The sequence below is a fragment of the Cydia strobilella genome, chromosome 10 (genome assembly GCF_947568885.1).
Source record: "Cydia strobilella chromosome 10, ilCydStro3.1, whole genome shotgun sequence".
In the NCBI taxonomy this organism is placed as follows: Eukaryota; Metazoa; Arthropoda; class Insecta; order Lepidoptera; family Tortricidae; genus Cydia; species Cydia strobilella.
The window spans coordinates 8,577,421-8,600,971 of record NC_086050.1 but is presented as its reverse complement, the minus strand read 5'-3'; the positions used below and the strand labels follow the sequence as shown (position 1 = coordinate 8,600,971).

At 36.4% G+C, this 23,551-nt stretch overlaps 2 protein-coding genes across 2 annotated transcripts in view; one reads left to right on the top strand and one right to left on the bottom strand.

The window, feature by feature from the left end:
• The window catches only part of LOC134744704 (ubiquitin-like FUBI-ribosomal protein eS30 fusion protein), a 105,603-nt gene that overhangs the window by 12,709 nt on the left and 69,343 nt on the right, over positions 1 to 23,551 (bottom strand). The window lies entirely within an intron of this gene.
• Positions 22,639 to 23,551, top strand: part of LOC134744569 (uncharacterized) — a 53,241-nt gene continuing 52,328 nt past the window's right edge. The window contains exon 1 of the mRNA XM_063678411.1: positions 22,639 to 22,920. The gene's annotated coding sequence lies outside the window, so the exon portion shown is untranslated. The remainder of the gene's footprint in view (positions 22,921 to 23,551) is intronic.

Sequence of the window (23,551 nt, the reverse complement as noted above, 5' to 3'; positions counted from 1 at the left end):
AGGTAAGTAATAAAATATGTATATTTTTGTATTCTTACATTAATAGTAGGTTTTTATGTTGATTACGACGTTTAAAGGAAACTAATATTAACACTTGTCAATAAGTAGTCATGAATTGGAACAAGAATAAATTTAAAAAAATTGGAAAAGTAAAAAGCACTAGTTCGCGAAAACCAACTTTCCGCACGCTAAACAGCTACGTAAAGTAGCACTTTTTGAGCAAGTGTATTAAATAAAATAGGACATTACGAGTACTACACAAATTGACTAAGTCCTACAGTGAGCTTAATAAGGCTTGCGTTTTGGGTACTTAGGCAAGGATATATGATACCTATCATGACTCGGGAACAAATATTCGTGCTCATGACACAAATTAATGAGTTGTGTAATTAAATAAAGTACGTTCTTTGTTTTGTTATTACAACATGATGTTGCACCGCCTATAAAAAATTTGCTTTGTCCAAAGGTTGACTGGTAGAGAATGCCTTATAGCATTAAGTCCATCTTTTGTACGATTGTATTTTCTTTTGCGCAATAAAGATTAAATAAATAAATAAAAGTTTTCCAATTGCTTTTGCTGCTTAAAACCTACTTTTGACTTGAAATATTATTTTTTAATTTTTTCAATAAAAACCATACATATCGCAAAATATTAACCTTATAAGTATGAATGTGGTCTCATTCGATTCAGCGCAAAAAATTACACACCTCACATGCCCAGTTTGTAAACTGTGCATTTTTTAAAATGAACCCCCTGACTATATACCCCCGAAAAGGGGGTCAGAACTCAGAACCCTTAATGTTGATAGGACTCTGCAGATCCTCATTTCTAGTTCCAAGATAAAGATAAAAAACAAAGTTTCATGGATGTATATATTTTGCCGCCAAAATATGCAATTTTTCCTGTGCTATTGGTGCAAGTGGTGCAACCGACTCTCATTACGTATAGAGAAGGAGGGAAAAACATTTGACGACTTGTTTCTAATCTTTTTTTTTTGTATATGCTAGCCAAGCTCATGTTTTTCGCTGGATAGGACCATAATTTAAATTAAGATTCTGCAGTATTAGGTATTTATATTGTTCTATCACCGCACTGCTCGCCATCGGCAGGGCGTTCATCCTCACACCCTAGCACCTAAATGGTCGCGTACTGTGCGGTTTAAGAGGAATTTCCTCCCGCGTACGCTTCGGCTGTGGAATGAGCTCCCTGCCGAGGTTTTCCCGAGGGGCTACAGTATGGGGTTCTTCAAAAAAGGAGTGTACAGGTTTTTAAAGGGTCGGCAACGCGCATGTAATACCTCTGGTGTTGCAGGCGTCCATAGGCTACGGTGACTGCTTACCATCAGGCGGGCCGTATGCTTGTTTGCCACCGTCGTGGTATAAAAAAAATTACAATTTAGAAAAAAACGAAATAATTTTTCACCGACGTTTCAATCATGGGAAAAGTTAAAATAATGAAAAGTGTAAACATTATATTATTTTCTTATTCTATCTATTCGACCGAAAATTTATATGTTGTATATACAAACTAGCTTTTGCCCGCGACTTCGTCTGCGTGGAGTTAGTAATTTGCGTAGCTTATTTTTTACCCAATCTGCTTTTTATCGATTCCCCATACAAACTTCCACCCCCTTTTCACCCCCTTAAAGGATGATTTCTGGGATAAAAACTACCCTATGTCCTTCCCCGGGACTCAAACTATCTCTATACCAAATTTCAACTAGGTTCAGCGGTTTAAGCGTGAAGAGGTAACACACAGACAGACAGACTTTAACATTTATAATATTAAGTATAGGAAGTTGGGAAATAAACGAAAAGCAATTATAAACGAATATCTTCTACTTTACGAATAGACTCGTTTTAGTCCTAATGGTCCGAGGAAATCAACAAAATCACGATAAACACTGATTTATTAACCGATCTATTTTAAGATTCTCATGTCATTAAATGTAAAGAACGAAATCCCAACTGGCTATTTGCTTTAGAAACGTTCGCCATGTTGATATCACGTGTATCATTTCTCTTGATATTTAAATTATCTGATTCTAATGCAATATTAGAAATAAATCTGGAGAATAATTATTCTATGGTCAAAGAATGTATCAGAAATTTAGTTATTGAACATTACGAGTATGAAGTTTTGACGTTTTTTAATTTTAATGCAAGAAACTTGGACATTTTACAAGCCATCCATGAAACAAATGCCGTCTCTATTATAACCAGAAGACCGCAAAAGAAAAGTCCACTTGATAACAGAGGATACCTCATTTACGCATTAAACGCTGACGACTTCTTATCACATTTCTCTTACTTGCTCGCGGAAGGTACTTGGAAGCCGGATGCGCCCTTTATAGCCGTTATGGAGCATCTGGATCTTGACAAGCTCCACCCCGTGTTCCACGAACTGCTGAGGGTCCATGTCACAAATGTAGCAATCATCGACGCACTCACGACTAATACGTACTCCTATGATCCCTTCAGAAATCATGGCTGCGGGAAACGTTTCGATTCTATTATAGAATTGGGAAAGTGCTTCACCCTCACTCCTCCTTATTTCTTTTCAAATTCAAGCAAAAAATATCTTCAAAACTGCACCTTGCAGGTGGCAGCGACCAATTGGCCACCTTTTACCATTGATCGTACAAAAAACGACATTAAAACTATCGGAATGGACGAATATATGTTCTCTGTGTTGGGTGAGCTCGAACATTTTAAAGTTAATATTACTTATTTTGACGAATTGTCCGATGTAGTATCTCATGTTTCGCAAGACATGGAGGTGAGCGGGCCGCTGGGGTGGCTGCAGGAGAACAAGTTCGACGTGGTGACGGGCTGCCAGATGCTGTTAGCGAACCGGGCCCAGGCATTCGACTACCTCTACGGACAGCTATCAGTCAACGACAATTTTGCTGTATTCGTACGTAAATCTGGGTTTGTGCCTGGTTGGAAATTACTTACACTGGCGTTCAGTCCTCTAGTTTGGTTGCTGTTTTTGGTGACTTTCGTAATAGTTATTAGTCTGATAATACTTGTAAGTAGATCCAAAGATAAAGTTGCAATAATATTGTGTTTAATAGACAACTTGTTATTGCACGCGTGCAGGATTCGGAACACAAACAGAATACAATATATACTTTTTAGTTGGATAATATTTTCTTGGTTAATTCCATACCACTATTTGTCTGTTTTGTATAGTTTTACAACGAAACCAGTGCATGACTATCAAATCGGGGAGTTATTGGATATATCTAAATATGGGTTGCAACCCTGCATAAGTGACGCGGTTCTAGTGATGCAGAGATTGACATCAGATAACAACACTGTACCTCTACCTATATACGCCACGCCAGAGTCACCTTTGTGTGCCACATTAAGTGGCAGCCTCGAAAAAGTGGCGACATCTGATGATATGTTCACTGTGGTACCGTATTATATGTATTACACGGTGAAGTACGATTACTACGATAAATATGGACAAGATCTTCTTTACCCGTTTCGCCAACCTCTAGGGAAGATCATCTACGGCACTTATATGTACAAAGGGTTTCCCCATCGCGATAGATTGTTTGAGCAAACGACACGGATGCACAACGCCGGTCTTACACTGAAAGTTTGGCGAGACTATATTTATGAGCATAAAAGAATATTGCACACAAGAAAACATCAAATTAAAGGCTCCAGTAGGATGATAGTACCTTGGCAAATCATAGGGTTAGGCTCCTCCATCAGTATTCTGTGCTTCTTGGGAGAAATATTCACGAATTCTTTTAAAACCAACAGAAGTTCAAATACATAATAAAATTATAATTTACTATTGCTTACAATCTTTCCGCCTGCTTTGCATCTCAGCAAAGTTTATTTAGATTTCAGTAGGTACCTAATAGTTACATACTCTCATTTCAATTGTTTAAAGTACTTGACCCATAACACGACACGATTTTTTTTATTTTATTTGCAAGAACACGGTTTAAATTAAAAAAACCGGCCAAGTGCGGGTCGGACTCGCCTACCAATAGTTCCGTACTTTTTTAATATTTGTTGTTATAGCGGCAACAGAAATACATCACCTGTGAGCTTTGTGAGCTTGTATCTTGAGGGCTTTTTAGGGTTCCGTACCCAGAGGGTAAAAACGGGACCCTATTACTAAGACTTCGCTGTCCGTCTGCCCGTCTGTCCGTCTGTCTGATAAGTAGACAGTTGAAATTTTTACAGATGATGTATTTCTGTTGCCGCTATAACAACAAATACTAAAAGTACGGAACCCTCGGTGCGCGAGTCCGACTTGCACTTAAGCGTTTTTTTTTTAATTTTTTACTCTTTCTTTCTAAAAAAACTGCCAATAGTCAACGGCATTACTCACTCATTCAGCCATTGAAACTGTTTTAGAGAAATTAAATATTAAATAACAATTGAATGAGTAAAATAAGCAATTTTAATCTTACATTTTACGTTATTTACATGATTAATGCGAAATAACTTTAAAAACCAATTTAATGTCGTAATAACGTACTGTAACTGTGGCTGTACGTCTTTTTACTATGAAAAGGAGACTTTTTGCAATAACTCAAAAACAGCTAAACTGATGACCATGTTGCATATAGTTTTTTTTAATGTTCAGCTTACGGCGTATATCTATGACTTTTTTCATATTTTTTTGACCCATGGTTTAAAAGTTAGAGGGGGAGGGACACAATTCTTTTTTTCTTTTGGAGCGATTATTTCCGAAAATATTCACTTTCTCAAAAAATGTTTGTTAAAGAACCCCCTATTCGTTTTCAAAGACCTATCCAAAAATACCCCACTGTAGGGTTGAAGCGAAATAGTTATTTGTTATACAAGGGTGCAAAGTTGTATTTTACCCGCGAGTGTTTCAACACACGAGAAGTAAAATAGGTACATTTGCACCCGTGTGTAACACAAAACTTTTCACCTTACTATAGCGAGGAAAGTGCAACATCCACAGGCGTTAGATCTTCATCACTGGAAACACTCATTTTTTAACGATATTATAACAGAAAACTCTGGAAGTTGTGTATTTTTACGCGAGTCGGTGGTGAGAAAAGTTTTTAAGTAAAAAATTTGTTGACAATGTTGACATTTCTGACGTATGAAATGTCAACGATGCGTTTTGAAATTGCATCGACTCAATTTGTGCGTTCAGAATTATATTTAATATCATTATAAAAAACAAACGTTTCTTATGGAATTTTAAGGTTTATGACTTAAAATCATTAAATAAAGCTAAATTTGATATTTTTTATTAGATTCTCAAACCATTTATATAATGATAATTAATATCAAACGAACCATTATCATTAGCGTTTTACGTTTTGTTATCTGTCAAGCTACTTAAACACGCTCCATCCAAGGTCAAATTACTTTCCCCACTAGTGGATAAAACGCGTTTTTCCACGCTTGTTTTGAAGGATAAAAGACAACTTTCCGAGCTAGTCAGGGAAAAAAAAATTACAATCCCACTTTACGTGTAGGTTTATTTTTATTTTTATTGTACGACTGTCGGATTTATTGATTTATATATCCACTAGCGACCCGCCCCGGCTTCGCACGGGTGCGATGCTGATGTATACATATAAACCTTGAATCACTCTATCTATTAAGGAAAACCGCATCAAAATGCGTTGTGTGGTTTTAAAGATCTTAGCATACATAGGGACAGACACAGCAGGAAGCGATTTTGTTTTATACTATGTAGTGATGCCAAATTGCAGCTTTCTAGCACGTTAATCACGGAGCCAAGCCTCAGACAGACAGACAGACAGACGGATATGGCGAAACTATAACGGTTCCTGATTACGGAACCCTAAAAATTATCCTAATTGGGTTTCACAGTGTGCTATTCAATTTATTTATAAAAAAGGTACTTAGTTACTTTAAGGAACTTTAATAGGAACTCGTTATTTCGACACTAGTTTAAGGTAAGTACTAAACTGTAATAGTAATTGACCGAGCGTTAGCGAAGGTCTCTGTTTCAGCCTGGGCTAAAATGCTTTCGTATGTCCGGATGTTCTCCTGTGCAGATCGCATTTCTCAACCGATTCTCGTGAAATTTTGTGAACAGTTTCGGTAGTCAGATTTTTCTGTCGTTTATTTTTTTATGAAAATGTTGAAACTTAAGTGCCAGTAGAGTCCATGTAGACTTATGGCATTTAAGACCATTGTGAGTTCGCTGTGATAATGACTCATCGAAGTTATTATTTTTACAAGTTTTTTTTTTAATATGCAGTTATGTACCTATTTATGTATGTATGTATTTATGTACGGGTCAAATCTTGCAAGTTAAATTTGACCCAATTCCCGACGCTTCTTGAAGCTGAAGATTTGCATTATGTAATGCTATATTATGGTACCATCGAGCTGATCTGATGATGGAGACAGGAGGTGGCTATAGGAACTCTGTGATAAAACAACGCAACCTAATTGTGTTTGGGGTTTTTAGAAATATCTCGATGACTTTTACTGTCTGCGCGCTACCTGCGCGCGAATTCCGTGCACGGATGAGGAATGTTAGGAATTTTGGGAGTCATGACCGAGTGGTGTGATTTTGTCGATATTACGTTATCGATAATATGCAACATGTATTGCCGCCGCGCGCAAGTTAAATAGGTACATAGTTATGAAAATAAAGATTAACTACTTAGTATCTGTACTGAAGTACTAAATATAATTATGTCACTAAAAAACAGCTCTTCTACAGGTTGGGATGGTATACCATCTGCACTTCTTAAGCTTTCGACTTCCACAGTTGCTAGACCTATTGCCCACATTTGTAACTTAGCCTTAGCTACTGGTGTATTTCCCAAAGCGCTTAAGAAGTCTGTGGTTGTTCCTATCTACAAGGCGGGGGATAAAGACAGTGTCACTAATTATCGACCGATCTCACTACTTCCTGTTGTATCAAAAGTTCTTGAAAAGGTTATAAATAAACACACATTTCCTGCAAAGTTTTAACCTGATGTCTAGTAATCAATATGGTTTTCGAAATAATATTTCAACTACAGATGCAATTAATCACGTTGTCGGACATATTGTCAACAAACTCGATTCCAAATCCAAATGCATAGGAGTATTCCTTGATTTAGCCAAGGCCTTCGACACTGTCTCTATCCCAATCCTTCTTGATAAACTATAGAACCTAGGCATAAGAGGAACTCCTCACCAACTCTTCACTGACTATCTTACTGATAGAACTCAAGTTGTTAAAATAGGTGAACATAAAAGTGATGAGACGCTGGTAAAATTCGGAGTACCGCAGGGTAGCGTTCTTGGCCCTACTTTATTTCTAATATATATAGATGGCCTCTGTCGCCTTAACCTAAGAAATGCAGCCTTTGCTGATGATACTGTACTTATGTTTGATGGACCATCATGGCATGATGTTAAGTACACTGCAGAAAAAGGCCTGTATCACGTTATGAATTGGCTCAATCAAAATTCCCTCTCTCTCAATCTAAACAAAACAAAATATGTTACGTTTAGCATAAAGAACTCCATGCAACCATCTAACTTTTATATTCAAGGTCACACTTGTCCAGACACTTACGCGGCTCCCTGCAACTGCTACACACTTGAAAGAACTAATGTTGTTAAATATCTTGGTGTAAATATAGATCAAAATCTAAAATGGAACTACCACATTAATACTATATGTTCTCGAGTAAGAAAACTAATGTATATATTTAAAAACATTAGGCATTTGAGGGATCCTACTGTTGTCAAAAATGTATATTTTGCACTATGCCAGTCCATTATAGCATACGGCATTGAAGCTTGGGGAGGTGCCAAAAAGTCTCACATGATTGCAATAGAACGAGCTCAAAGAGCAGTTATTAAGGTAGCTACATTTAAAAATTTCAGATACTCAACGACCGCTATATATAGAGAATTTAATGTTCTATCGGTAAGACAATTATATATAAAGTCCATCAACACAAAAAAGCACCATCTTCAGCAGTTTCTGAGAGAAGGAGAAACCGAATTTTTATCAATCCACCTAGTAGAACTAGCTTTGCCCATGACTTTGCCTTTTTCCTTGGTCCATTTCTGTACAACAAGATCTCGAAAAATGTTAACTTAACTCAGCTAACAGTGAATCGTTGTAAAGCGGCCGTTACATCTTTTTTGAAACTATACGACTACGATGACACTGTTTTCAGTGTCATCGTAGTCGTACTCCTAAAAATCACTGTCTAAACTTAACTAAATACAATTAATACAAAAAGGATACCTAACTTAATAAAACCTGGACTTTTAAAGAATTACCCTCCACTTAAAATGAACCATCAGTCACGCAATGCTTGATAATCTTGATATCTATTTTTTTCTATATACGTTGTGCTTCCCTCACATATTATATATCCATCATATATCCATATATGCTTCCATACATGCTATGCTTCTCATGATCTTTAGAATCTCACTAGTGATGACAACTACAAACATAAACATACACATACAACACACACACACACACACACATACATTTTCTTTCTTGTTGCAACCTGTTTTATTTTTTCATTTTCTTGTCATCTTTATACAATATTACATATATATATGTATATATATCTAGTACTGCGCAAATACATGTATACCTACTGCTAGATAAGATTAAATGTGATCCGGGAGAGGTGGTGCTTCCTGCCGTCATACAGTTTTTACTAGTACGGAGGAATCGTTTCCTGCTCTTATGAACAACATGATGTAAACTAAAATTGTACTTAAAGGAAATAAATAAATTGAAATTGAAGTATGTAATTGATAAAATAAAAATAAATATACTTTTCCCGTCACTAGCTCGGAAAGCCGTCTATTATCCTTTAAAACAAGCGGGGAAAAACGCATTTTATCCACTAGTGGGGAAAGTAATTTGACCTTGGATGGAGCGTGTTTAAGTAGCTTGACAGATAACAAAACGTAAAACGCTCATGATAATGGTTCGTTCGATATTAACTATCATTAAATAAATGGTTTGAGAATCTAATAAAAAATACCAAATTTAGCTTTATTTAATAATTTTAAGTCAAAAACCTTAAAATTCCATAAGAAACGTTAGATTTTTTGTAATGATGTTAAATATAATTCTGAACGCACAAGTTGAGTCGATGCAATTTCAAAACGCATCGTTGACATTTCATACGTCAGAACAGAAATGTCAACATTGTCAACAAAATTTTTACTGTTCTTCTCACCGACTTACGTAAAAATCAGAATTTCTAGTGTTTTCTGTTATAATATCGTAAAAAAATTTGTGATTCCAGTGATGAAGATGATCTAACGCCTGTGGATGTTGCACTTTCCTCGCTATAGTGAGGGGAAAAGTTTTGTGTTACACACAGGTGCAAATGTATTTTACTTCTCGTGTGTTGAAACACTCGCTACGCTCAGGATTCTATTTTAGAACCACTCGCTTCGCTCGTGGTTCAACTATAGAATCCTTTCGCTTCCTCATGTTTCAATTCCACACTCGCGGGTAAAATACAACTTTGCACCCTTGTATAACAAATAACTATTACTAAATTCTATATAATTTGTATAATGAAGTGAAAATAAATAAAATATATTGATTGTCAGGCAATTATTGCCCTGTAGATAAATACATTAAAACTAGAATACGTACTAAAAATAACCTAAAAACTATTGTTGTAGCTACAAGCAAATTTACACTAGTAGACTGAATCGACAAGACTCGATAAACTTGCATTCTTATCGTTGCCAACACTGGTTCCGGGCGAGTGCGGGGTGTGATACGACGTACGGGCGCGGCGCACACCCTCCCACTTCCTCGACCTCCGAATGCACGGAATTGGCGCGCGGACAGTATAACACAAGTTTTTTTTATAGTTACCTGTGGAAAATTACCTGTTATAGTTACCTATAGTCACCTGTGGAAAGAAAAGTACAGTCAGCGATAAAAGCTTGTACCAAGAACTTATTTATTATAAGTAGGTACTACGTTGCTTTTGTTTTATTATAATATTTATGATTTAATATTTACTGTAATTGATATAAAGATATAAATGTTAACTTAGTATAAAGAAATATTATATAATGGTTTTTATTATATTCTATTTTAATATTGATTAATATTGATAAATAAAATTACAATATTATAAAATTAAAACTAACCTAGTAAACCTAAACTGTATACACTTAGTATATAAAAACTTATTAATAAAGTAATACTTTATTCAATCAAAAAGTCTGAAGTTCTAATAACCCACTTTCTGCTAGATATTCGTCTGTATGGGGTCACATATTTAACGTTACCTAAACCCTTAAACTTTACTGGAAACCTTGTATTTATATTGAAGCCTAGAAATAATTATGTCATGTCACCAGTTAGAACAAATATATTTAGAGTATGTAATAATAAAGCTCACACTAAATGAGCTAAACGTATACCAAAAGGCGCTAGGGTTGCTGTAGCTCGGAGCCTCACGGAATGCGTAGCCAAGGTTGTGTCTAATAATAATTTACCCGCATGGGAAGCCTTACGTACATTTACTTACAAAAATATTCATCCAAGACTAATCCAATCGCAGTTTATCAGCTATTATCAAACAAAATATACTCCATCCTGACTTTCCCATAGATTCCGCGGAATCTCCATTCTTAAATCTTTGCAATACTCACTTAAACTATAAAGTTAAGACAATAGAAATAAGGTTTCCGACGGTAACATAAGAGGCGCTACAAAACTTTTATTTTCTAGTGACACCTTGGCCGCCCGTTCCGACGAAGTGTTCTCCTCTCTTAAAGAAAAGCATCCGATTTCAACTACACCAGTACAACTTCCCGTGCCGTCTCAAATCTCTTCGCAACCTGCACTGCAAGTTACGGAACGTGAAACTTTACAGGCGATCAGCTCTTTTCCTAATGGTTCGGCCGGGCCGGTGGCCTTGACGGCATAACCCTGCAGCACCTCAAGGACCTGACTAGCCCGCTAATGGGAGATGCTGGAGAAACCCTCCTCAAAGAGCTGACCGCGTTGATAAATTTAATGCTTTCAGGTAAAATCTGTAGCGAAATCACTCCCATTTTATACGACGCTAACCTGATAGCCTTAAAAAAAGACGGCGGCATTCGTCCGATAGCGGTGGGAAGCACACTACGGCGACTAGCCTCCAAATTGTGTTGCCGCGAGTTTCACGACCGCCTCGCAGACAAATTCAAGCCCAAACAACTTGATTTCGGCGTCAGAGGCGGTTGTGAGGCCGCAGAACACGCAACACGGACATTCCTGGAAAACTCAAATTTCGAAATATTGGTTAAAGTTGATGTAAGAAACGCATTTAATTCTATCGACCGAAGCACTCTTTTATATTAAATTCAACAGGAAATCCCGGAAATTTTTGAATACCTAAAACAATGCTACGGCAATCCGTCCAAATTAATGTTTGGTGAATAAGAAATTGCTTCATGCATCAGGTGCTAGCAGGGAGATCCGCTCGGGCCCGTCATCTTTAGCCTCGCTATTCACCCAATCATCACTCAGCTAAAATCAAAACTAAGTTTATGGTATCTGGATGACGGGACACTTGCAGGGACGGCTTCTTCAGTATTAAACGACCTAAATATAATCATCTCACCAGATAGGCCTCACACTTAATTTTATTAAGTGTGAGGTTTTTATCTCAGAAAAGCTTTCAGCTAGCGCCTGGACTGCTTTGACTCTAAGTCTCAACTCTGCCGCGCCCAATTTCACCTTTGTTACACGAGATTACCTCGTGTTACTCGGCGCTCCTATTTTCCAAGACGCCATCCCTTTAGCAATAAATTCAAAATTAGATAACTTTCTCAACTGTTCAGATGTATTATTCAAAATTAACGCCCATATAGCCATATACATCTTACGTTTGTGTTTATTTTCTCCTAAATGTTTATACATTTTACGTTGCAGCCCTGTTTGGAAATTCTCGAGTCTCACGTCATCCATAGACAACATATTAAAAAAATCGGTTAGCAAAATTCTAAATGTCTCTTTCAGCTCTCAAAGCTGGTCCCAGGCTACTCTGCCTATTAATTATGGTGGCCTGGGTATTCGCTCTACGGGCGATCTGGCTCTTCCCGCTTTTTTCTCGTCTGTCCACAGTGTCGCCCATCTCATCCGTGGCATTCTTAATGTCACCAATCCCACGGGTGTGGTAATGGCGAGCTTGGCAGATGCAGAGTCAACTTGGAGTGCTGGAAATCCCGGCGAGAGCCCAACTACCGAAAAAGCCAGCCAAGCAGCCTGGGACCTGATAAAAATAAAAACAACCCACAAATCCCTTTTGTACAATAGTTCGAACCCCTGTGAACGCGCTAGACTGCTCGCAGTATCGGAACCCGAGCCAGGGCATTGGCTGCGCGCCTTGCCGTCGCGGAACATCGGTTCCCTTTTGGACCCGGCGTCACTGCGCGTAGCCGTATGCCTCAGGTTATTAGGTTTAAAAGCCTGCGAGCCACACGCTTGCTCCCGTTGCGGAAGCCATGTTGACGCTTATGGGCACCACGGACTCCACTGCCAGCCAAGCGCGGGCCGATTTTATAGACACACGGCTCTAAACGACCTAATCCGCAGAGCACTCGGTACCGTCTCCATATACCAGCAACCCTGGAGCCAGTTGGTCTATCTGCGGCGGATGGCAAAAGGCCCGACGGCTGCTCGCTCGTACCTTGGTTCCTGGGGCGGCCCCTGGCGTGGGATGTAACATGCGTTGACACGCTGGCCCCATCGTGATCCGGCGTTCTGCCAGGAAGCCAGGGCCGGCAGCAGACGACGCCCAAATTGTCGCAAATATGCATTTCTAAAAACTAATTATATATTTGCGGCACTTGCGATTGAAACTTTCGGTCCTTGGTCGTCAGACACCAGAAAACTAGTAAAAGAAATTTCTACCAAACTAGTCTGGGTGTCTGGCGACCTACGAGCTGGCGCATTTTTTGCGCAGAAGCTCAGCCTCACTGTGCATAGGGGGAACGCGGCTAGTGTCCTGGGAACAATGCCTCAGGCTAATTTAGGATTAGATTTAGTTTAATCTCTGTTTGTATGTCAATTTTGTATTAATTATATAAAATTAATTGTATTTCAGTTTACATATGTAATAATTATGGCATTTATGGCAGTTTAGTAGTAGTAGTAGTAGATGGAGTGTAAATATACCAACTTATTACGTTATACAAACTAAGGATGTATCAAACTATAATATATGAAAAGTAATTAAAATAATTGTACCTAGTGTATCCATATATAATAAATTCAATTGGATCAAATCGTTTGTTTGTGTACATACCATATATCATTTTACAAAATTATGTAATTATATGTATAGGTACAGTAATGGATGCATTAAGCTACTTTTCCTTGACAAGACCATTTTAAAATCCTTATGAGACATACCGGCAATGATGTGTTTTCTTTAACAGTTAATAATGTGTACACATATAAACTAATTTGTTTAAAAATTTCTTTGTCAAAAATAGGTTGCCCCTGGAGGCAAAGTTGGATAGTTTGACGATACTTATTATAATGTGATTACCTATTCTACCGTAGTCGTAAATATATTATGTTAACGTGCTAAGCACGTTTAGGTACCTTCAAATGGTGTTTGAAAGTTAATTGAGCTTTCGATTCGCATGAGATTCTTAAATACGTGACTCGTCTTGCTACTCGTAACTGTTCACGATCGTACCTAGAAAATTATTGCCTATTCAGTACTTACTACTTAGGCTATTACTTAGAATGCCACAGTGCCCATATTTCTAACAATACACACACTCTTCCTTTGAGTATGTATGTGAATTACTTACTTTCTGCCCATTAAGCACGATTTACCTACTTACTAGCAGGCAAAGAGGATATAATAAGATAGAGCGGTACTGTCATAGTAGATTTTGTAACCACAGTAAATTCACTGCCATCTATCGACACACTTTAACACTAAAAATGAAGACTTATAAAAATACGATAAAATGTATTTAAATATGGATAAATGATTTTTTTATTTGCATTAATTATTTTTATGATTTTGACCCATGTTCTTTCACTGATATGCGTTAAAATTGTTAAATGACAAACGAAACCGTCAACGCCATCTATACGACAGTAGGCCAAAGCTAGTAGCGCCCTCTGATCGAGAATCAAATTTTCTTGATTTTAGAGGCACGTTTTTTCCTTAGACTGTATCCATCTATTACGGAGTTGTATCTATCTTTGCTAGCAGGTAAGTTACAAATGTTACTATTAATAATACACCTATCGCGTAGAATAGAAACCAGCGAAATAAAAAGCATGATGAAATGTGATGTTATGGTCAAGTCACTCTTTAATACAGAATACAGAACTTTATTGGTAAAAGCAAATTTTACAGGTCACATTTTACATTTATAAAAAAATATATATATGTACATATGTTCGTTAATATAATGAATTACATATTTCATAACATTTTTAAACTTAAAAAACATTATTAGATTTAAATATAGTTAACATGAATTTTTTTTTTTTTAATTACCATGCAGAAGTCAACGACCTCATCGAGTATTTATAAATTCGTCAATGCTGTAGAATGCTTTTTCTATAAGCAGCAGTTTAAGTTTAGATTTAAATACTTGGTTACTATTTAAGTTAAGTATATCTGAGGGTAATGAATTGTAAATAGTTGGTCCCATGACGCTGAGTGACCGTCGTGATTTGGCGAGTCGGCGCCTCGGGGCAAGTAGCCGGGGACGTCGCTCACTACTAGAACGTTTATAGTTCTGTATGTTTTGCCTAACGTACATACATGCGGCCAGTATGTATACACAGGGTAGGGTAAGGATCTTGTAGTTCTTTCCCTTTCTTTTCTTTCCAGTTCTTTCCTTTATAGTTCTTTCCCGTTTATTAAATAGAAATTGTGTCAAAAAATAACTGTTGTCTACTTTTTTCTATATTTTTGTAGTGCATGGTGTGATGTGAACGAATAGTTAATCGTCCAATAGGCAACATAATGGGCAACATGTTTTTTTTTGTTTCGTTTCATGGAGTTCAATTAATTCATCATCGAATGAAGATAACCTACACTACATAGTACATTATGCCAACTTCTATAGAGAACAAATTTAAATTAATTAAATTTCAATGTCAAATTGTGAAAGTGATTTAGTCGGTAAGCATTAATTTTTAGGGTTCCGGTACCCAAAGGGTAAAAACGAGACCCTATTACTAAGACTCCACTGTCCGTCTGTTTGTCTGTCTATCTGTCTGTCTGTCTGTCACTAGGCTGTATCTCTGAACCTGTGTTGAACAAATAAACGATTTTGATTTTGATTTTTGATTTTTTTCTGTTGCCGCTATAACAACAAATACTAAAAAGTACGGAATCGTCAGTGGGCAAGTCCGATTTGCACTTGTCCGGTTTTTTTATTGTTTAGCTACACATCTCACGTTAGACATTAAATTCACTGCTCTTAATTTTATTGGAACAGATGTGACTAATTTACGCGATAAATTAGGAACGTTCTCGTCAAATTGACCGACTACCATGCTTTCCGTTCTAGATAGAGCGGCAATTGTCACGCTAACACCGTGCGGCGCTTGTGTTGCGAACGAATTTTAAGTGATTACTGCCAGTATAATACGGTGGTAGTTTCCTACAATTTGATGTTTATCGTCGGTATATTACCCGGCAACCTGCCACTGTCGGAATTTTGTCTGTTCTATATGTATGCCATCAAATGTATCTGCCACCCTCAAATACTCTTCCGAATAGTAAAAGTATCTGCAATAGTTCGATTGTTCTACATAAAGAGATATCTCTTTTTTGATGCTGACTCTACATATAGAATACGAGTAGTTAGTCACCCCATTAAACGAAAATGTAGAGCAGACGAAACGAGAAGATTATAAAACGAATATCTATTCATGGATGTGCTTTAATGTTTTAACTTTTGGTATGCTTGTTACCTATGCATTTATCAGTGCACCCCTAAATTCAACTTAAGCATGTCAACAATAAGTTCATGCTTTGAACTGACAATAGTTATTTACGATACAAGTGCGGAAAAGAGGAAAATCGAAACGAGTGGCGATAAATTAAAACACGACCGCAGGGAGTGTTTTAAATCGACACAAGTTGCGAATTACCTATTCGCACGTGTATCGTATAACGTTTTACAGTACATATGGCCCTTTTAAACTTTCGACATAAGCACGAAAAGTGCTCTTTTCCGCACTAGTGCGAGAAAGTAGCACCATATGTACTGTAAAATTATATACTAGCATATGAACAGCAAGATGTGCTGTTCACCATATCAGTATGGCAATAATTATTCAGTGGCAACCTACACAGAACTAGGCAGAGTAAATAAGTCTGACCAGTAATATATTTTATGACGACCGGTCTGGCCTAGTGGGTAGTGACCCTGCCTGTGAAGCCGATGGTCCTGGGTTCGAATCCCGGTAAGGGCATTTATTTGTGTGATGAGCACAGATATTTGTTCCTGAGTGATGTTTTCTATGTATTTAAGTATTTATATATTATGTATATCGTTGTCTGAGTACCCATAACACAAGCCTCCTTGGGCTTACCGTGGGACTTAGTCAATCTGTGTAAGAATGTCCTATAATATTAAAAAAAAAAAAAAAAAAAAAAAAACATGTATATGTATGTATGTATGTATGATGATCATTGTCAAGACGGCGCCGTCATTCTCATTCATATGGTGACAGTTCAGTGTAGTATGAAAAATTTGTTTCCAATGAAATTTTGCAACATTGCGCGTGATCAATCATATAGGCTTTAGATGCTTTCAGGCGTGTGTTTTACGAGATATTTGGTATCATAGCGTTAATAATGTTATTATTTTATGGTAAATAATATCGTTATAATACTTACATATTTACCTTCTTATAAATTATGTATTTTATGTCTTGTGTATTTTTTTCATACTCACCCTCACTCATACCTTTTAAAGTGCTGTATGTTGAGCATTCGTTGTGGCTGCTTTTGACGTGACATTTCTTTATTTTTAGCGGGTTGCCTACCTTATTCGATTTGATTCAATACGAGAGTGCATCCGTCTAAAATATAATTTATTTTTTAATAATTCAGTATAGGATACTCATACTCATTTATTGATAATATTCTTAAAATATTACATTCAACATCACAAAATACATTTATACATATTGTTAAATAATTGGAATTAGTAAAAAATAGGTATGTTTAAAATAAAATCGTTATGTCCAATAAATTAAAATTACCATTCAATTTCAAACCCATATGTCAGTCAGGGATAAAATATTATGTCATTAAATACATTGTTATTTTGGTAATGAATTAATTAGTTATTATTTTTGTCAAAGTGCCTAAGATGCATGGTCTTTGAAGACTTGCTTAAGTCTGTGGGGTGCTGCTATTAGTCGTTCCTTGCTTCCTAAATGGGTGCGAGTAAATTTGTTGGTAGCAAAAGTAGGTATGTGTGTGTGTACGTGTTTAGCTTTGTTATATATAAATTGTGAGGGAAATGTGAGTATTTTCATGTCTGCGAATAGGTTTTTGGCTGACGTACCTAGTGGGGCTCTGGCTATTATTCTTAGGGCACGTTTCTGTAGTAAAAAAACTCGATGCCACTCTGCCGCTGTGCCCCATAGTTCCAGGCCGTAGCACATTATGGAATGGAAGAGTGAGAAGTAGGTTGAGCGTAGTTCTTTGTAAGGTAGCACATGAGCAAGCCTTCCCAGAGCAAAGCATGCACCGGAGAGCTTCTTACAAAGGATGTCTTTGTGTTATTAGTTCCATTTGAGGGCGGAGACTAGGGTTAGCCCGAGGAATTTTGTGTGTTGAATTTGTTCTATGTGTGTGTTTGACTGTGTTGTCAATGTGAATTGATAAAGGCCTAGGAGGTCTACCACCTAAATTAATATGCATTATTTATGTTTTTACGAGGTTAAGGACGAGGCGAGGTCTAGATAAGATAAGATAATCGTTTATTTGATAAAAGACGAGTAATATATAAGATGTTAATATATACAAATTCAGTTCTTTACATGTCAGGCTGGAATTTCAGCATTCAAATATTTATCACAAAAATAAGCTAAAGCCTGACCAGTAATATATGATCATTGTCAGGAGGGCGCTGTTGTTGCGCATGACAGTTCAGTATAGTCAATGAGGATATAATAAGATAGAGCGGTACTGTCATAGTAAATTTTGTAACCACTGTAAATTCACTGCCATCTATCGTCATACTTTAAAGCTAAAAATGAAGATTCAAAAAAATACGTTAAAATGTATTTAAATATGGATAAATTATTTTTTTATTTGCATTAATTATTTTTATATGATTTTGACCCATGTTCTTTCACTGGTATGCGTTAAAATTATAAATAACAAACGAAACTGTCAACGCCCTCTATACGAGAGTAAGCCAAAACTAGTGGCGCCATCTGATCGAGAATCAAATTTTCGTGATTTTCGAGGCACGTTTTTTCCTTATACTGTATACATCTATTACGGAGTTATATCTATTTTTGGTATAGTATAAAAAAATAGTTCCAGTGAAATTCCGCAACATGGCGCGTGATCATATATTGCTGGTCAGGCTTTACAAATATAGAATATAGCAGTACAGAAAAATTTTGAAGAAAAAAAAATGTCAATGTGCGTCAATGTCAAATTAGCGAATTACTAAACTAAATTATCTAAAAATTATTTATTTTAAATGGTTGTATTAAGGGTCCCCGGCAAGCTCGGCCGAATTTCACCTTCCCATACAAACGGAGTTTCGTTCTCATTTTAAAACTGCGTGTTGGATTGTAATGAAACTTTTCACTTACAATGACATGAGGTATATCTAGGTCTGTAATTAGTTTATATAGCTCCAGTTTGTAAAACAAACAAAATAGAGCAAAAACTTAAATTCGCTGTATTTTTTAGGGTTCCGTACCGAAAGGGTAAAAACGGGACCCTATTACTAAGACTCTTCTGTCCGTCTGTCCGTCTGTCTGTCTAGCCGTCTGTCTGTCTGTCCCTCTGTCTGTCACCAGGCTGTGTCTCATAAACCGTGATAGCTAGACAGTTGAAATTTTCACACATGATGTATTTCTGTTGCCGCTATAACAACAAATACTACAAACAGATAGGCCAAGCAATACGAGAATGTATAGAGGGAAATGCAAGGAACACAATTTTTAACTTCGTAGCTTTGTTTGGACTAGTTAGGAGATGAACATATCAAAAGTCCCCGGCCGTAACCCTGGTGCTGGGGGGGGGGGAGAGGGGGGTTTGAAGGTTCCATTTTTCGGTTTTTCGATTATATCTCGGAAACTGTGCGTCTGAGCGACTTGGCCACTTATACAAAATGAAAAGAGATTTAATTTGTTACAAGTTTTATTCAGTCAAGTTTTTCGATATCTTGTATAGTTTTTGAGATATCCGCTCTTGAAGGTTTATTTAGGGCTCTTATTTTTATCTTGATTATCTACATCAGTAAAGCTGCTAGGCCGGGTTTGGTAACGTTTTCGTATAAATCGGGGGTGCTGAATTCATTTATGGTATCAACAATACACCTTTCCAAAGTAAAAACATATAAACTTTAAACAAATAACTTTTTTTTAAACTCCACGCTTAAACCGCTGAACCGATTTAGTTGAAATTTGGTAAATAGGTGTTTTAAGTCCCGAGACAGGATATACCTAAATATAGTTTTCATCTCAAAAATCATACTTTGAAGGTGTGAAATTTGGTGTGAGGGGAATTCAGCGTCTTCGCTGAAGTTGAATTCCTGAGGTTAATACTGTTGAAATTTAGGTTTTAAAGTCATGTTTGGTATCATTATCAACTAAATCAAACATGTAGACCATCCCAAATATTATTTAAATAGGTTCAGCGGTTATTGATTCCCCATACAAATTTCCACCCCACTTTTCACACCCTTAAAAGATGATTTTGGTTATAAAAACTATCCTAAGTACTGTCCCGGGAATCAAACCATCTCTGTACCAAATTTCAACGAAATCGGTTCGGCGGTTTAAGCGTAAAGAGGAGTTTTATAAAAAAATATTTTTTTTAAATTTGTTTTTACTTAAGAATGGTGTCAATGTTGATACCATAAATGAATTCAGCACCCCCGAATTATATGAAAACGATCCCAAACCCGGCCTAGCAGCTTCACCGATGTAGATAATCAAGATAAACATGAGAGCCCTAAATAAACCTTGATGAGCGGATATCTCAAAAACTATACAAGATATCGAAAAACTTGACTGGATAAAACTTGTAACAAATGAAATCTCTTTTCATTTTGTATAAGTAGCCAAGTCGCTCAGACGCATAGTTTCCGAGATATAATCGAAAAACCGAAAAATGGAACCTTCAAACCCCCCTCTCCCCCCAGCACCAGGGTTATAGCCGGGGACTTTTGATAAGTTAATTTCCTAACTAGTCCAAGCAAAGCTACGAAGTTAAAAATTAAGTTCCTTGCATTTCCCTCTATACCTTTTTTTGGGCATTTATTTCCTGGCCTAACAGTAAAATAAATGTTTAAGAAGGGCTCCCATACAGCAAACGTGATTTTTTTGCCGTTTTTTCCGTAATGATACCCTTGGTACAGAACCCTATTCTCTCAGACAAATATTTTCTATGTTCAACTTCAATGTGGTTTACTGGGGATTTAGGTTTATTTTAGAGTTACATATAAGTATAGTTTAACTTTTCATTCGATGTTCTATTTTTATATTTTGTTGTTATATTAATCAGTATAAATTATTTAGGCTTATATAAAATAAATAAATAAATAAAATAAAAATCATTTATTTCGGACGATATTACAATCCATATTTTGTTAGTTACAAATACACTTAATTACTATGTTAGTACCTAAACTAAGATGTTGGGAGGTCCAGTGCCTAATTAGGGCACTGTCCCATCTCCCTGCCTATAATTTATACAATCTTTCGTATAAAAAAGTTCGATATATCCTATTATGTACTGCAAAAATGTATTTTTCACATCACCAATTCGAAAAAGGGATCAAAGTGGCACTTTTCTTCCCTGCTAGGAGGGATCAAAATAACACTTTTCTGTTCTAGGACACTATTTCAACAATTTTTTGCGCATTTTTTTAAACATTATAATTACCTTATAGGTGATTTGAAAAGCAATATGTGTCACAAGGTAGCAAAATTATTTCCATCTTGGGCGTAACACATTTGAATCCTAAAATTTTGCTCCCTTGTGACACAATCTACTATTAAATTGCGTTGGATACTTGGCTAAAATAATTTTAATAAAATTTTCGAATATTTTTTTAAACGAAGATTGTTTTCTTTTTTTAGGGTTCCGTACCTCAAAAGGAAAAATCGGAACCCTTATAGGATCACTCGTGCGTCTGTCTGTCTGTCTGTCTGTCCGTCTGTCACAGCCTATTTTCTCCGAAACTACTGGACCAATTAAGTTAAAATTTGGTATACATATGTAAGTTTGTGACCCAAAGACGGACATGTAACGCAAACAAATGAATTTTAAACATGGGGGCCACTTTTAGGGGGTAAATGAGAAAATTAAAAAATAAAGTTCTTCGAACTATATCGTGTTATATATCAAATGAAAGATATTATTGTGAGAATCTCAAATATATTTTCTTTATAATTTTAGGATAAACAATTTAGAAGTTATTTAAGAAAATAGGCAAAAAATGACCATTCCCCCCTTTATCTCCGAAACTACTGGATCTAAAATTTTGAAAAAAATACACAAAATAGATCTTTACCTATAGATTACAGGAAAACCTATTAGAAATGTGTACTCAAGCGTGAGTTTTTGATCCGACCCCTACGGGTTTTTTTTAAGGCATTTCACTCACGTTTCACATAAATAATACATTGTTTAAATTGTGTAATGTACGGAACCCTTCGTGCGCGAGCTCTACTCGTACTTGGCCGGTTTTTGTGTAGATATAGGTACATTCGGTATAGTTCGATTCATAATATACATAGCTCTGCAGCGATGATTTTAATGAGTAAACTATATGTTTGAAAAATTATATACCTATGTTGAAAAACTTAACCGCAGCGTTATTTTTCTACAAATTTTAGATTTATAATTAATTTATATAATTAAACTTACTAATATGCCAGTTTTAAACTTATAATTATCTCTTATAAAGTTAAATCACAGAAATAACCTGTTTCATAGAAGATTCTTAATAGTTTAGATTACTACGTTACCAGTCTCATTTAAAACGTTCTATAAGTAACAAAAATACTTAAAATGAATACCATCCACGTTCCATTGTGTAACGAAAAATTTGTGATAAGTATATTTTTATGAGCAACTATCTTTACACAATAGGAATAGGTATTTTAAAACTACATATATGCTAAATAAGTTTTTATATACGATCATTATACGATTAAGTACTTGTTAGACAACCTTTCAGCGCGTACAAGTGTAAATTGTACCGCCATATTCTTACCTACCTGAATTGCCTTTTGCGTAACGTAATCCGTATCAAAGCTCCGTGCTTCCGGCGGCCGCCTTATCCTCTGTGTAAACAATGCTCTGAAATCGTAACAAAATATTATATCTTTTATCGAATAGTTCGCTCACCGTAGCGTGCCTTACGATTTACGATAAACATGGCCGCAGCCCGCGCGAACGCTCAGTACACTCGCAACCGGGGCCGCACGCACGCGTCGCTACATCTAACAAGTAAACCGATAAAATATTCATTTATTGTCAAAACTGTGAATAAGTGTCTAACGGATTTTTAAATCGGAGTCGATAGAACGTGACTTTTTAAAAAGGTTCGTTTTCGCGGGAGTGAATTTTGAACGCGTTCACGTGGATGCCGGCAACTCGGATTCGAAATTTGAATTCGTCAAGGTCCTTATTGGCGCGTTTTGTGCCTCCGCACTTTCGTTTAGTTAGTACATTACAGGTGAGTGACATCTCAAAAGCTAGTTACAGCTTTATTTTTATAATTTTAGACTAGCGCGCTCACGAGATGCTCAGACGAAACTATTTTTAGTCCACACCCGTAACCTAACTGAATTCTCGTGTTACCTACTCTACATTCCTACTACTTAACAGCAACTTGATATTGCTTTTACATTTATGGCGATACTGACAAACAGTATCTAGGTGCTTCGTTAAAAACTGTTAGATAGACCTATTTTGTAAATTAAAGATAACCTTTATTTCATGATTCATTCATTCATAGAGTTTTCAAATCATGAACGCAAATTTACCTTGTGTAGCGTGAATTATAACGATATGTCCTACATTCGCCGGTGGCGTAGATTGCTGAACACTATAATCACTGTCGCATGACGTCCATTTCTGTTACCTTTAAGTATTTTTTATTTGTACACGTGAGATAATAAAAAATAAATCGATGTAGAGTCCATCTAAGTTAACTCTGCCTGCACCGACTTTTATTTGACAGTGTGTAATAAACGGCGTATTTTCATTCAATGTCAATTAGAAGTTTTTGCAAGCATCCTACCTAAAAAAATCGGACAAGTACGAGTCGGACTCGCCCACCAAGGGTTCCGTATTTTTAACCGACT